This window comes from Ranitomeya variabilis, chromosome 1 (assembly GCF_051348905.1).
Source record: "Ranitomeya variabilis isolate aRanVar5 chromosome 1, aRanVar5.hap1, whole genome shotgun sequence".
Taxonomy (NCBI): domain Eukaryota; kingdom Metazoa; phylum Chordata; class Amphibia; order Anura; family Dendrobatidae; genus Ranitomeya; species Ranitomeya variabilis.
Genome location: NC_135232.1, coordinates 957,755,476 through 957,767,625, shown reverse-complemented (window position 1 = coordinate 957,767,625; position 12,150 = coordinate 957,755,476). Strand labels below are relative to the sequence as shown.

Sequence of the window (12,150 nt, the reverse complement as noted above, 5' to 3'; positions counted from 1 at the left end):
GTAAGCATGCATAAGCAGTACTCTTGAGTTTTATAGTTCTTTTTTAGTCACCAATGGATTGCTATGACAGCGTGGGGTCTATTGAATACCTCCGTGCTTGTCATCATCGCACTCCTTTGAGACCCTGCCTGAAGGAGGGAGATCGTGATTTTTACTATGCTGTGGCACTTCTGTGAATATCACAAGCAATCAGATGATCGAAGCTTCAAGTCCCCTAAGGGGATTAATAAGTACAGTTGAATGTATAAAAAAAAAAGTTTTAAAAAATAAAAAAACAATAAAAGTTCAAATCACACCTCTTTTCCCTCATTAAAAATAAAGATAATAAAAACACATACTTGGTATCAGCGCATTCAGGAAAGTGAGATCTGTCAAAATGTAATGCAATGCCACAAAAAATGCTGCAGCAAGCGATCAAAATGGCATATCTATCCCAAAATGGTATCAATAAAAACTTTTTCTTGCTCCGCCAAATATAAGCCATCACACAGCACCATCAAGTGAAAAATGAAAACATTATGGGTATCAGAAAATGGTGATACATGGGAGAAAAAAAGCATAGACGCAAAAATGGAAACTGGCCATGTCATAAGGAGATAATGGGTTTTCATAATTTATGCACAGGTAATTTACATGCACCAATGTGCTGCCTGTACCTGGAACACTCCAGTAAGCTGTTCTCAGATGCAATCACGTGACCAAGCTGTTTGTGTTCTTGAAGCGTGGTTATCTCCCCCTACCTGTAGTATTGGACATCACACATCATCCACTCTAGGAAGGATTGTGTTTCACATGCTGGGCATCAGAGTAAGTAAGCAATAGAACAGCAGTTAGGTCTCTTAGTAGCAAATCTTTCTTGACTGTTTAAACAATTAATAATTACAGCATTCCCTTACACCTTGTAATGGCGAAGGATACAAACATCTGTAAACAGAGGCATTGTCCTATTGACGATTCATTCTTTTAGTCATTCTAATTGGAAATATTGTTGTATGTTCTATTTAGTACATAGCTGCAGCAGATTATTCTGAAATCTATATTATTTCTTTATTATATTAACTTCTTTCTGCCATTTCTAGAAAGACTGAAAAAAGTTCAGATTTCTTTTTAGCTCTTACCACAAATGTGTACTTTAGGTAAGGGTAGGTAGACCCTATTCTTAGGACAGGCCATCAATGTTTGATCGGTGGCAGTCTGACTCAGCATAATGAAGGGGATGCCTTTCATTTCATACACTCCGTGAATGTTTACGTCGCAGTGAACCCCTGTAAATTACCTCAAAAGGCGATATAAAAAGATGCCTTTAAATTTACAGATCATGTCTGCTTTGAATCATTTTATGTGTCAAAAAAACAAAACAGTTTTCGTATTTAAAATCCTTCATTGTATTTTAACTGCTGTACAATTGTTGATAAACAACATGATATAATACCGAAACAAAGACTGCCATAATAAATTCAGCCAGTAATAATAAATATGCAGCTACAGGTAATTATCAGATTTAATAGCATTTTTCAGCACAAGCCTTTACTTGACATGCAGAAAATACTATTACATTACCCTGCATAGATACATTGTTATGACATGCAATAACTACTTGAATATAAAGGGTATTAATAATTTAAAAGGTGTTAACAAATTAGGGCCATCATTAAAACTAGACTTTGAAGCACTCTGTAGAAAAATCAGTCCGAGATAGTGCTAAGCTCTTATGATAAAGAATTACTGCATTAATTCTGCAAAGTGAACTTATTGCTCCTATTCGTCTCCAGGTCCCTGGAGCATTAAGAGACAGAAAGAATGATATGATCACTGTATTCCTCTACACAACACATCGCATATTTTCATCACCAGTTCTCAGCTCTACTTGACTATGCCAAGTAGCGAAACAGATAGAAACAGATACACATGTCATGTGCCTTTTGTTTTTCTTCTGACGTGCAATTATTGTTTGCTTTGTTGCATCAAAAACACTGTAAGAGAACCTAATGTTGCAGTGACATGCCATTCTGCTTCGTTATAGATGGTGCTTGCTTGCTTTAGGCATGCTCAAAATTTAAGATCAGACATCCTTTCTTAATTAAGCTCATCTTCAAGTAGTCCTGTAAGAACTAAAGTAAAGTCCTCTTATATGTTATTAGCTCATATCCTATGAACTTAATAAGGTTTATATGTTATATATTTAGTTTATCAATGCCACATTTTATTCTGAGTGCTATGAAATAATGTTATTGATATTCTCAAAAATAAGGAAGCATATTAATGTATCAGCAAAGTGGATGAAATTGTTTAACAAAACTTATCCACACACTACAGAATAATATTCAGGCTTAAAATTGATATATCAATTCTTCAAGCAGATTTTAACTGCAGATTTTACTGGAGCGCCCGCTAGCGCCGTGGTGTACTCGGGCCGGGTCGGACAGGTCTTCAGGGGCATTGATCATGGCAGCAGTGACCCGGTCTGTGGCCCTGGGTGTCCAATAAAAGTCAATGAAATGAAGGGGAATAAAGTTTATAGGGGATTTGTTCATGATGCCACCCGTGGTGTTCGGCAATGGATGGCCGACACTGCTGTTCAGGTCCAGTGGGGCAGTTAGTGACTCAGCAGAGTTGGTACAGCTCTCCACGGGTAGAGCTAGGCCCCAAGGCAGTGATGGTGTTAAATGTGATGGTGGATGTTGTGGTGCAGGGCAAGTGAGGCAGTAATAAATCAGAGGACACAGCAGGGTGCAGTTTCCACACTTTTACTCACAGTTCTTAAATGCAATCCCAGCCGGGTGCTGTGTCCTCCGGGTCTGTGGTCCAGCCAGCTCTCAGTTACTTTGGGGTCCACTTTGCCAGAACCCCCTTCTTATGTGCCTTCTCTGGCCGTCTCGCTGCGTTGCCTCCTGCCTCTCCTGCCCTGCGCCTTCACACACAGTGTCCCAAGCCAGCAGCTTGGGATCCTGTCTGGTGACGTCCTCCTGGTCCCCTTGATCCTATGCGGCTGCCTTTTCAGTGAGTGTGTGTGGTTGTGGCTGTGGCACGTACAGATACCACAGCCTCCGGCTGGCTAGCTGAGCCTTGTATTCTCCACTAGTCTGGGGGCCGGTTCCCCAACTGCAACCTGGTCCCTCCACCCAACTACGGTCGGCGTGGATTCGGGCCCCACAGGCGATTTCCTCACTGCCCGTGCCCCTAGGACCCCCTCTCTTCTTTCTGTCAGGAGCTTATCTGTATCCTCCTTGTTCTCTCTCTCTGTCCTCTGGTGCTGGGATGAGCTCCTCACTGCTCAAGTCCCCAGCTCCAACTGTCTAACTCTCTAACTAACTCCTCCCTCTTGTTTCCATGACAACTCAACTCTCCACCCACACCCTCTACCTAGTTCCCTCTAGTCCTATAGAGGTCTGGTGTTGGATACAAGTGTGTGAGTCCTGGGTTGTGTCCCCTCATTTCCCGAGAGCAGAGTACCACACCACACCTCTGGCTTGAGGTGCAGTACCTCTGTGGCAACTGGACCCTGAGAGGTGCCACATCCCCCTCCCTACATTAAACACAGCACATCCGCCTCCCTACATTAAACACAGCACATCCGCGGGCTGGAACAGAGTAAACAAATATGTTAAAAAACATGCAAATATTTTCTGAAATGCATCTCAACAAGGTGAGCAATTGACATTCAGTTATATACACTTATGAGTAGGCTTATACATTATGTTTGTGCGCAAATCAGCTGCTTATTACATATGAGATCATTCTTAATTCATCAGTTTTATTCCTTATAAGGACAGAACTGTGGACAGGTAATCCTTACATAAGAGGTAACTTGGGGTTAGACACGTACAGGGGTAAGGTACAGGGGTAAGGTTCTATCTGATTAGCCCTACCCTGTCAGCAATTCTAAGTGATAATCAATAGTCAGCAGAATGTTTCTTAGAAAAACAAAGCTTGTCCAGACATATTCTCATAAGAATATATCAAGGTGGTCCCTGATTTCCCCATCAAACTGGTAACTCTTCTTCCCTTTATGGTAGGTACTCTCTTAAATGTTACATATAAATTCTAGAAACATAAATACAGCTTTACTATAAATGGAGACTTTATGGTAAACATAGAATATAGCATTACTATAGATAAAACTTTCTCCATCAAGTCCAACAAGCTGCAGTGAGATCCTGAGCCGGGTGTTCTTCTCACTGTCCTAGTGCAATATGGGGGAATCCATCTTAAACCCCCAATGTAGGCCCTAGATGTGGCTACAGGGCATAACTGGTCACCTCCTTGGGCCACTTTTTCAGCCACGCCAGACGGTTTTTGTTATTTGGTCTTCTGTTAAAGACATAGGGTACTGTCACACTCTGCAACTTTCCAACGATCACGACCTGGCCGTGATCGTTGGAAAGTCGTTGTGTGGTCGCTGGAGAGCTGTCACACAGACAGCTCTCCAGCGACCAATGATGCCGAAGGCCCCGGGTAACCAGGGTAAACATCGGGTTACTAAGCGCAGGGCCGCTGTGCTCTGCTCTTACTTTCCGGCCGGCACTCACAGTCAGTGCGGGAAGCAGACGGCAAGGGACCTGACGGACACCGGAATGTGAGTATGTACTGTTTGGTTTTTTTTACTTTTACGCTGGTAACCAGGGTAAACATCGGGTTACTAAGCGTGGCCCTGCGCTTAGTAACCCGATGTTTACCCTGGTTACAAGCGACCGCATCGTTGGATCAGTGTCACACACACCGATCCAACGATGACAGCGGGAGATCCAGCAACGAAAGAAAGTTCCAAACGATCTGCTACGATGTACGATTCTCAGCAGGGTCCCTGATCGCTGCTGTGTGTCAGACACAGCGATATCGTATGGATATCGCTGGAACGTCACGGATCGTACCATCGTAGCGACCAAAGTGCCACTGTGAGACAGTACCCATAGAGTGCCCCACTCACACTCTAAAGGTTTAATGTAAAACCAACAAGGAGCACAATAAGATGTGCTAACTATGTACAAAGGAGTTCTGGTCATTCACTGTCCATGACTGCATTGTCTTTTAACTGTCCAAACACTCAGTCTAACTTCAAACACTCAGTAGTAGTCACTTCTTACATCAGATCCATCCCCGGGTGCTCCCAACTGGAAACTACCCTTTCACTATGCACCTCCCGAGGCATCAGTTCCGGCTGCAGTGGAACCGCCAGTTTATCTTCGGTGTCTACTGTCCAGTCCCAGGCTAAAGTTTTGCATGTCTGGCTGGGTCTAAGGGCTGACAGGGGTTTTAGTGGGCCTACCAGGGTTTCTTTGGCTACCGGGGCTGTATTCATACCTGCATCTGCTGTATCTCCAGTGACAGATTCCTTGTCTCCTTCCGCTGGGGACGGGGATGCTGGTCACCAGGCCAGCTGCTGCTAACACACCTCCAACAGGGCCGCTTTCCATTTTAATACCGCGGTGATGTGCGATCTCAGGAGCTGGCAGTTCAGCTCCTCCACCTCGGCCCCCAGTAACTCTGGGTCCATGGCTGGCAGCTGGTCAGGGTTCTCATCCTGTCGGCTGTGGAATCCTCCGCTTCCACCCCACGCTTCGGGTAACCACCACTCGCCATCTTTCTTGTCGGGTTCTTGGTTGCACCCACACGCTGTTCCCATTCTATCCTCCATGGGCGGTCATTCTTTTTCTTTCTCTTCCCGCCTTTCCAGACTTGAAGATGGATCTCCATGGCTGACTGACATGTTCTTAGTGCATAGAAGTATCTACAATGGGTGGGCATGGTTTTTGCACCTTTCTTCCAGGTTCCGCCCATGACGACATGCCTCTCTTCTCCTGACGCCATAATGGTGGCGATTTCACAGTTCAACAAACAACTCAACTTTCTCCACCCACACCCTCTACCTAGTTCCCTCCAGGCCTATAAGGGACTGGTGTTGGATGCAAGTGTGTGAGTCCTGGTTTCTGTCCCCTCCTTACACGGGAGCAGAGTACCACACCTCTGGCTGAGGTGCAGTACCTCTGTGGCTCCACGTTACCCTTTCTAATGCACACAGTGGGGAAAATAAGTATTTGCTACACTACGGAGTTTGCTAATTAACCCTACCACCAACAAAGAATGGAGAGGTCTGTAATTTTTATTGTAGGTACACTTCCACTGTGAGAGACAGAATCTAAAAATAGATAACAGAAAATCACATTGTATAATGTGTAAAGTATTAAATTGCATTTTATTGCATGAAATAAGTATTTGATCACCTACCAACCAGCAAGAATTCTGGCTCTCAGAGACCTGTTAGTTTTTCTTCCACTCTGAACTTATTAGTATTAATTGCTGTATTAATTGTACCTGTTTGAACTTGTTACCTGTATAAAAGACACCTGTCCACACAATCAATCAATCACATTTCATCCTCTCCACCATGACCAAGACCAAAGAGCTATCTAAGGACACCAGGGACAAAATTGTAGACCTGCACAAGGCTGGGATGGGCTACAGGACAATAGGCAAGCAGCTTGGTGAGAAGGCAACAACTATAGGTGCAATTATTAGAATGGAAAAAACACTAGATGACTGTCAATCTTCTTCCATGCAATATCTCACCTCATGGGGTAAGGATGATTCTGAGAAAGGTCAGGAAACAGGCCAGAACTACAAGGGAAGATCTGATCAGTGACCTGAAGAGAGCTGGGACTACAGGCTCAAACTTTACCATTAGTAGCACACTACGCTGTCATGGATTAAAATCCTGCAGGGCACGCAAAGCCCCCTTGCTCATGCCAGCACATGTCCAGGCCCATTTGAAGTTCGCAAACTCCCCTCGCTGCGTTTGGAGGAAGAAGAAGGATGAGTACAACCTCAAGAACAGTGTGAAGCATGTTGGGGAAAACATCATACTTTGGGGTGCTTTTCTGCAAAAGGGACAGGATGACTGTACCTTCTTGAAGTGAGCAAGGATGGGTTCATGTATTGGAAGATTTTAGCCAACAATCTCTTTCCCTCAGTAAGAGCATTGAAGATGGGTTTTGGCCGGGTCTTCCAGCATGACAATGACCCAAAACACACAGCCAGGGCAACAAAGGAATGGCACGGTAAGAAGTATTTCATGGTCCTAGAGCAATAAAATGCAAAATAATTATGTAAAAATCATACAATGTCATTTTCTGGATTTTTTTAGGTTCTGTCTTTGGATAAAAATTATGGATTTCATTCTTTGTAGGTGGCAAAACTTGCAAAACCGGCAGTGTATCAAATATTTATTTTCCCCACTGTATGGTGAAACCCACAGCAAATCTACAACAAAGACAGCTAAAAATTCACAAATTTTGCTGTAGATTTGACAGTTTTTTTTTTATTATGTGTGAAATCCTAACTACATTTACACACAACATTTACATCTACACCTGAAAAGTAACCATTTATTTCTGGAAGTCAGATAGATATTAAACCTGTGTACTTTTGGCATACACATATACAGTATCAACATTAACAGAAATAAACCTTGAAATAGATCACTCTGTAATAAGTATAATATACTGTATGAAATTCACTTTTTGTATGGAAGAACTGAAATAAATTAACTTTTTTGATGATATTCTAATTTTATGTACATCATGGCTTTCTATCACATTTTTTTTCATTGCTCTGTAAACCATTGTTCTGCATGTCCTCTGGCAGAGCATAGAAAGCACACATTCCAGTCATCTAACGGTACAGCATATCACATAAAATCAATTTTGCGAGAAGCACCTGTATAAGAAATCAAGTGTTTTGAAATTTGGATTTGCCAAGTTCGATAAACATTTCTGAAAAAAATTCAATTTGTAGCAAATCAATTCACCACATGTCCAATTCTCCAAATCCTCTAAATGCCCTGAAGAGACATGCATGATACTCTAAGGTCTCCAACACAAACATATTTTTAGTCATTTCAGAGTGACCTCACTGTAAAAATGGGTGGTGACTCTGTAGTAACTCACAGTCCATTAAATAACAATGCACATTGACAGACTTTTCATATTTTAAAAAATGTAAAAAAACAGTCCAAAAATTATAGTATATACTAGTCATTTGTGATCAGGCATACTATTCTGTGCAGATCAAACTGAACTGACAACGTTACTGCCAGTGGTAACATCATCCTGCTCTGACTGTGACGAGTAATTTGCCTTATACTCTTTAACACACTTCGCTGCCTCCCCACTTGTTGGAGGCAAAGAAAGGCAGATGCAACCCTGTTTGGTAGTTGTACTACTGCTGGGTGATCTAGTGATAGTGGTGGTCGGGGTGCTACTGCTCCTGTTAGTAACTCCTAAATTCATAACCGTTTTATATTTTGTTTTTGCTTTATTTTGCTTTACACTACTCCATTTATTGCTATTGTCATTTTTCTTTTACGATACATGTTGTACAACGCTATAATTAACTCTTGACAATTTTTTTAAACCAAATTATTCAACCCTTGCTTAAAAGGATGTAGCAAGAAATACTAGGTAGGTACACGTACGGAAAGCAAAATGTGGCATCAGACTGTAGTATAGGTGTTTTGTGTATGGTAGTAAAGCAAGTGTACAAAAACAGACATTCAGCATTAAATGTTTATATTTCTTTCAAATACATTTTCTATTTATTATCTAACATAATTGAACTGCATTCCTAAAAATGATGTAAAAAAAAATTCTATATAGATATAATCTCCAAAATACAGCACTTACACTATGGCATATTGGTGTAGAATTTTTAGATATAAAATTTGACTAGTAATTGTGCAGATATGCAAAAAAAAATGTTTGCCACACAAACACTTTGTGAGGTAGACAGTGACCAATGTTTGGATTTGGAGGAGTTTTACTACGTATTTTTTAAAAAACAATTACTGTATTTTTCGGACTATACTAAAATACGAAAAAAAATATTTTTATTGTGAAAATGGGTGTCTTTCCAAATTTAGCTTACCAGGGGGCAGCAGTGGTGAAGCGGGGTCAAAGGAGGCAGGAGCAGGGTCACTGCTGCAGGAAGTCAGTGGTGGCAGAAGTGGGGCGATACTGCTAGCTCTGTGCTGGGAGAAGGGGGTGTACCGGCGGTGTAAGGCAGAAGCCATTGATCTCCCAGCGGTGCGCTTTTTGAATGCGTTGGCAGTGCGAGGCACGAGCTTAGTCCCCGCTGCACATATTGATCACCCAGTGGTGGGCTTTAGGAAAATGACGCTAGAGGTGGCGCATATGCAGATTGAGATCTCGGCTCATCATTGAGCTGAGATCTAAATCAGCACACATTCTGACACCGTCACTATTTACCTGGAACCCACCACCGAGGGATCAATGTGTGCAGCGGGGACTCAGTTCCTGCCTCACACCACCGATATTTTCCTGAAGCCCCCCTCCAGGAGATCAGTGGCTCCTGCCTTGCACCGCTGGGAGACCCCTGCCAACTTCCTGCAGTGGCGACACTGCCTCCTTTTACCCCGCTCCACTGCCACTGCCCCCTCCCCTCTGGTAAGCTACATGCAGACTATAAGGTGCACCCCCATTTTCCTCCAACTTATAGTTTGAAAAATATGGTATTCCTCCCTTCACAAAAAGGATTGCACAAGAAATGCAAAACTCAGTACAGTCGCTTGTGACAAGCAAGCACACCGTCTGTGTCTGACACTGATTTCAGATTTTTTTCTGTTGCTTACTACTTTTTTCTAGTGCATTAATAATAAAGAAAAAAATGTGTAATTGTAATTCAAATGCAATAGTATAAATGCCAGCTACACTAAATAACTGAGCAATCACATTGGCCTGGCACTTCTGCTGGTATGTCTCTTATCACTCTCTCCCCAAATTGAATCTCTGTATAAGTCGCAGGCTACTACACTTTTCTTCTTCAGTGCTGTACTTGGAGAACACATTACTTCTGGAGTATCTGTCCAGTGTTTTAGGGCTTTCTCTTCCCATCTCTATTGCTGAGCTGTTGTTATGAATATGTACACACTCACACGGAAAATGTCGTACCTACACCCATCTGGTCCCGGTACAGACTAGAAAGGCCCTAGACACACAAATAAAAACACCACCTCGGACCTAACTCCCTAATAGGCCGTCAAGGGTTTTTGTCGTACCTCCTGATGAACTAGAGGGAGGCCTCAACACACTGCCAACAAGGGGATAGGAAAGTGTGAAGTAAGGTACGAAAGTCCAGAGTGAGAAACTAAAACACATTCATATAGGGTAGAGAGGGAAAGCTAAGGAGAACCAAAAATAAGAGGAACAAGTGTAATCTCTAGAGATTAGCGGTGTTCGAGTCGAACTGTTTGCCAATTTCAAATTCGAGCTGTTTTGGGCGGTGTTCGAGTCGTTCAACGAACTCGAACAATTTGCTTAAAATTCGGCTGTTCGAGTTTCTGTTCCATAACCGTTAGTTCACCAAAAGCCTAACTTGATTTTCACATTAAAACTGTTTATCAATGTTAATAGACTGTTTCAGTGTATAGTGTGCAGGGGGGGATAGATCTGTGCTGAAATAATGCTGCTCTCCATTTTTTTTTTCCCGCATTTACTATGGGGCGGTGCAGTCTCTCAGCCTATCAGCAGTGCACACACACACAGCAAAGTGCATGTGATGTACACAATCAAAGGCATGTGTCATTGGCTGTGTATGTCACATGTCCTTGCCCTATAAGAACCATCTGCTGTGGGTACTATACAGTATAGGAGTGTGAATTGCGAGTGAATTTGCAGTTAGATAGAGAGAGATAGGTTTGGTGAGTCGGGACTAGTTGTAATATCAGACCTTTTCAGGGTAGGTTACAGCAGTTCATAGCACTTTTTGCCAGGCAGGTCTGTGCCAGTGCTGTGCAAGTGTTTGTCACAGCATTTGGTGTAATCTAGCTCAGCCAATCCTTTTGGGCTAGTAGCATTGTCTGGTAGTCATCTGAGTAGCCCGCCTGTGAAGCTAGCTACACCGCATGTGTATCTAATAATTTTTTACTGCATCTACCCAGTAAATCCTTTTGGGCTTAGTAGCAGTGTCTGCACGTCAGCGATGTAAACCGCCTGTGAAGCAAGCTACACCGCCTGTGTATCTAAATTTTTACTGCATCTAACCCAGTAAATCGTTTTGGGCTTAGTAGCAGTGTCTGCATGTCAGCGGAGTAGCCTGCCTGTGAAGCTAGCTACACCTCCTGTGTATCTAATAATTTTTTACTGCATCTAACCCAGTAAATCGTTTTGGGCCTAGTAGCAGTGTCTGCACGTCAGCGGAGTAGCCCGCCTGTGAAGCTAGCTACACCGCCTGTGTATCTAATAATTTTTTACTGCATATAACCCAGTAAATCACTTTGGGCTTAGTAGCAGTGTCTACACATCAGTGGAGTAGCCCGCCTGTGAAGCTAGCTACACTGCCTGTGTATCTAATAATTTTTTACTGCATCTAAGGCCTCTTTCACATTTCTGTTGGTACGGGGCCGTCACAAACCGTCGGCCCGACGGACGTTGTGCAAATTGTGCACAACATGGGCAGCGGATGCAGTTTTCAGACGCATCCGCTGCCCATTATGAGTTCCGGGGAGGAGGGGGCGGAGTTCCGGCCGCGCATGCGTGGTCGGAAATGGCAGATTCGACGAACGAAAAAACGTTCTCTTGAACGTTTTTTTCGTCACGACGGGCCGCAAAATCACGTCTCATCTGTTGCACGATGGATGCGACGTGTGCCCATTCGTCGCAATCTGTCATCAATAAAAGTGTATGGCAAAAAAACGGATCCTGCGGGCACGTTTGCAGGATCTGACGGATTGCGACGTTTGGCAAAAAACGGAAGTGTGAAAGAGACCTAACCGAGTAAATCGTTTTGGGCTAGTAACACAGTTAGACCACTCAGCTCTGCTCGGTTTCCATCCATCATTTTTTGTGCCAACAACTACAGAGTTGCCAATTAGTTAAGCACCAAAATGAGTGGCAAAGGGCCTGCTGCTGGTGGAAAGGGGAATAGGCGTGTTGGAAAGGGAAAAAAAAGGTTGTGTCCGTGGGGTAGATGGTAAAGCAAAAGTAACATCTGCAGAAGAAAGACCATCTTCCAGCCAAAGTAAGATGTCTACTTCTTTTCGTGGACAATCTGATATAATCCATATCTTACGACCATCGCTACGAGCATCGCTACAAATTCCAGATGAGGCACAAAAAGAGCAGGTGCTTGAACGGATAT

The 12,150-nt window shown here is 43.0% G+C and overlaps 1 protein-coding gene across 5 annotated transcripts in view; it reads left to right on the top strand.

Moving 5' to 3' along the window:
* The window catches only part of TTC29 (tetratricopeptide repeat domain 29), a 349,015-nt gene that overhangs the window by 245,620 nt on the left and 91,245 nt on the right, over nt 1–12,150 (top strand). The gene's annotated exons all lie outside the window — the stretch shown is intronic.